A 4,430-nucleotide genomic window follows, 5' to 3' on the forward strand; every position below is an offset into this window, starting at 1 on the left:
GAGTGCTCCTCCGCACCGTCGTTGGTGTCAACCATACTCTTCGGACGGCAAAGTCCTTAATAAAGAGACGAGGCTCTGATACCAATTGAAAGGATCGATATGGTTGACTAGAGGGGGGGGGGTGAATAGGCAACTAACAAATTTTAAGCTTTTCTTTAACAATTTAAACCTTGCAACAAAATAGGTTGTCTAGATATGCAACTATGTGAACAACCTATATGATGCAATGACAACTAGCACACAAGCAAGCAATAGATACAACACAAGTAAGCTTGCAAAAGTAAAGGCACGAAATAACCAAGAGTGGAGCCGGTGGAGACGAGGATGTGTTACCAAAGTTCCTTCCTTTTAAAGGGAAGTACATCTCCGTTAGAGCGGTGTGGAGGCACAGTGCTTCCCAAGAAGCCACTAGGGCCACCGTAATATCCTCACGCCCTCACACAATGTGACATGCCGTGATTCCACTATTGGTGCCCTTGAAGGCGGCGACCGAACCTCTACAAACAAGGTTGGGGCAATCTCCACAACAATTGGAGGCTCCCAACAACACCATGAAGCTTCACCACAATGGAGTATGGCTTCGAGGTGACCTCAACCATCTAGGGTGCTCAAACACCCAAGAGTAACAAGATCCGCTAGGGATAAGTGGGGGGAATCAAATCTCTCTTGGTGGAAGTGTAGATCGAGGCCTTCTCAACTAATCCCGAGCAAATCAACAAGTTTGATTGGCTAGGGAGAGAGATCGGGCGAAAATGGAGCTTGGAGCAACAATGGAGCTTAGAGGTGGAAGAGGTAGTCAACTAGAGGTAGGAGACGCCCCTTTTATAGTCATGGAAGAGATCCAACCGTTATCCACATGTTCAGCCTGCGACAAGCGGTACTACCGCTCCAGGAGCACGGTACTACCGCAAGGCCACGCGGTACTACCGTGGTGCACCACAGTACTTCCGCGGCAGCAGCAGAGGCCGGGACTTGCCTGACTGAGTGCAGTACTACCGCTTGCGCGGTACTACCGCTCCCCCTTGCAGTACTACCACAAGGCCGGAAAGTCCAAGCCTACGAAGAGCACGGATGAAATAAAATACATCCGTGCCTACTTTCGCTGAAAATGAATCAGTGCAAAACTCCGACGCTGTACTACCGCGCACGAGGCGCGGTACTACCGTTGAGGCGCGGATGTAAAAAATTACGTCCACTAATACTACCGCGATGCAAAGGTACTAGGTAAGAGGGACACGGTACTACGACTCCAGGGGAGCGGTACTACCGTGGCCTCCCGCGGTACTACCGCGCTGGACGTGCGTTACTACCGTGTGGGCGCGGATGTAAAAAATTACAGCCGCCCCTACTACCGTACCGGAGCAGCACTAGGCCTGGGAGCCACGGTACTAAGGCTCCAGAGTAGCGGTACTACCGTGAACCCCCGCGGTACTACCGCAGGTGCTTGCGGTAGTACCGCTCCATAGAGCAGTACTACCGCAAGTACAACAGTAGCCGTCAGAGCAAGCACAACAAGGATAACGGAGAAACGCTCCAAAGTGCAAGGGAAAGGTGGAGGCGAGGAAGGAAACGTGTACGTGTTGATTTCACCCGAACCTTTCCGACGCGGACCACCTCTTAATAGTACGGCTCTCCTATGACTCAAATCCACCAAAGAGAAACGTAGAACAACGCCGTCTTCAAAAGTCTTCGAGGGGCACCGAATCGTCTCGTGCCTAGTGATGAAGCGTCTGAGAAACTCAAGGCACACGATTAGTCCGCAAAATCATTGTCATCAATCACCAAAACACTTAAGGGATAAAAATGCCCTTACAAATAGCAATACATTTTCTTTTCTTTTTCGAAATTGACAGATCATAGGCGTCTCGCATGCGTTTGTCTCTCCTCATCACCCGATCGAAAATTCCCACCGCCTCATGCGACGTGCAGCGCCGTCCCATGGCAAGGTAGATGGAGAGAGTGAAGTACACTCTTTCGGGAGAGGCAGAACCCATCTTAATAGTTTCTTCCCCTGACCTTAGATGGCTAGGACAAACTCTCTCCCCCAGATTTCACCGACGAGTCGTGGATTCGTCTGCCGCTTCAGCGGTTGGTGGCGTGGAGGCGAATCCCGGTGCCTCTGCTCCGATTAGTAATTTATAGATTAGGGCTTTTTAGTTCTTGCAGGCACAACACTCAGGCAGATGCTGGCGCTTCTTTTCCGAGTTTGTCTTACTCCGATCCTCCTCAAGTTCGTTAGTCTGGACGTAGCTGACGGAGCTCCCTCCCCCAATCTCTCTCTCTCTCTGTCTGTCTCTCTCTCTCTCACACACACACACACAGAGTCAAGGCACTAGGATTTGCAGCTGACAAGTACTCGAGGAAGCGAATCCATGGCCTCGGCCAAGAGTTGTTTTTCAAGTGTATAAAAATAATTAGTAGACAATAGACATATGAGATGCACTACATAATTATGATTAATCTGATTTAGTCCCTAGCTCTGAGCTTGATCATGTGCTTAATGTTTAGATTTATGGATGCCTTTATGTTTGGTTTATGGATGCAAATTTCTCCTCGGATGCTTGTTTACTCTTGCCCAGATTAGATTGGTAGCCAATAGAGGGAGGGGTGTGCGTTAGTTGGATTCAATATTGCAAGTAAACTGCCGCATTGACAGAAAGTGGAAAATGCTTGTAGTGTATTGTTGCAAATATTTATAGGAGGAATAAAATGGGCCCTACATATGACAGTTGTCATCATGCTTGAATCTTTGTGTTCACACTTAATTTTTGATGGTGCAGAAAGAATCTCGACCTACAAACAGACTATTAGCCATAAGATCTAGAGGGTATCCCTCTGTCTATGGAAATCGTAGGTACTGCCTTTATAAAATCAACACATCTAATATGTTCGGCATGAGCATGAAATATGTCATTGTGAAAATTTTCAAATGATTATGTTACTCACCGCATTTTTATGTATCTTTTTTGCGAATAAATTCTTGCATTACTCAGAGTTTAAATGTTACAATCTCGTTCTACAAGTTTCATGGCCTCATTTGATCCAGAGCCTAGCCAAACCATAGTCTGGCAGTACACCCTATCAAAATTAGCCAAGACATGACTAACATTATTACAGCTTCGACTAGTGTGAGAAATGCAAGAACTTCTTTTTCCCATACTACTAATTATCCCACTAATGATGAAAGCATACTTGGACTTGTTCCTATGTCCTTCTTTGATCATCCTAACAGCCTCCATACAGTCTACCAACTTTTATACGCACTTTTTTTTCAGTTAAGTTTACTCAAAAACACAAAAATAAAATCTAGCACATTATCTTTTAATTATCGTGCGCAACCAGAAAGACTAGTAAGGTTTGTCAGCACTGTTACGACAAACCTTACTAGTCTTTCTGGTTGCACACGATAAAATCTAGCCTCTAGGGACCAATGCTCTAGAGCCGCCGCCATCGGTGTTGAGCGTTTAAATAAATATGAAGTACCTGACAGCAAATCTGTCCATCGTGCATCACCACGAGATGCCCTAACCACGTTGTCTGAAGAAGACGACAAGAATCTATGTCGGAACTCTTTCGACTATGTTCAAACGGACGAACTAAAGGAGGATTGAAGTTCGGAAGAGAAACTCGAAGAAGAAGTGTGGCCATCCGTCCAAGCGTCGCACCTGCAAGGACCAGAAAAGCGTAACCTAAACTAGTTTCTAAGATGGATATTATTGGCACTAGTCCTGATTTTGATTGTATATTTCCCGGGTATTTTCTTGGGTTTCGTTAGCCAAAAGCCCAAAACCTTATACTACATGCCTTTCATTTTTTTTGAAATTTATTAGTACATGCCTCCCGGTGTCATTAGTAAAGGAAGAACTACACCTCAAAAAAAAAGTAAAGGAAGAACTCAACGCCCACCCAAAGGATGGGTCCGACCCGAAGACAAAATTGTATGCGAAATTTTGAAGAAACCAGATCGGATCCAATCAACCGACCGACATATCTCTAAGGATCTGCTTATAAATTCGGTTGTGCCCATGAGACCAAGTCCCAGATTGATCGATCGCGAAGAAAAGTTGCAGACGGATTTTACGGCAGATGAGCAGCGACGGCAACTACCCGGCAATGAGGCGTGCCCGATCGCCGAGGCGCCACCGCCGTCGGTGGCGGAGCGATCTCAGCGAAGACGAGGAAGAACCACATTGTCGGCGTAGCAGCAGCAGTAGCAGCGATAGTAGCAGCGGCCATAGCAGCAGTTCCAGCATCAGCCGTAGCAGCAGCAGTAGCGATAGTAGCAACAGCCGTCGGCGTTCGCGAAGAAGCTACCGGAGCAGAAGCAGGAGCCGGAGTCCGAGACGCAGCCGTAGCAGAAGCCGAAGCCGGAGCCGGAGCCGGAGCCGGAGCCATGGTGCCGGAGCTGACAACGAGTTCACCGTGCCGAT

This window comes from Triticum aestivum, chromosome 3B (genome assembly GCF_018294505.1).
Source record: "Triticum aestivum cultivar Chinese Spring chromosome 3B, IWGSC CS RefSeq v2.1, whole genome shotgun sequence".
NCBI classification, from domain to species: domain Eukaryota; kingdom Viridiplantae; phylum Streptophyta; class Magnoliopsida; order Poales; family Poaceae; genus Triticum; species Triticum aestivum.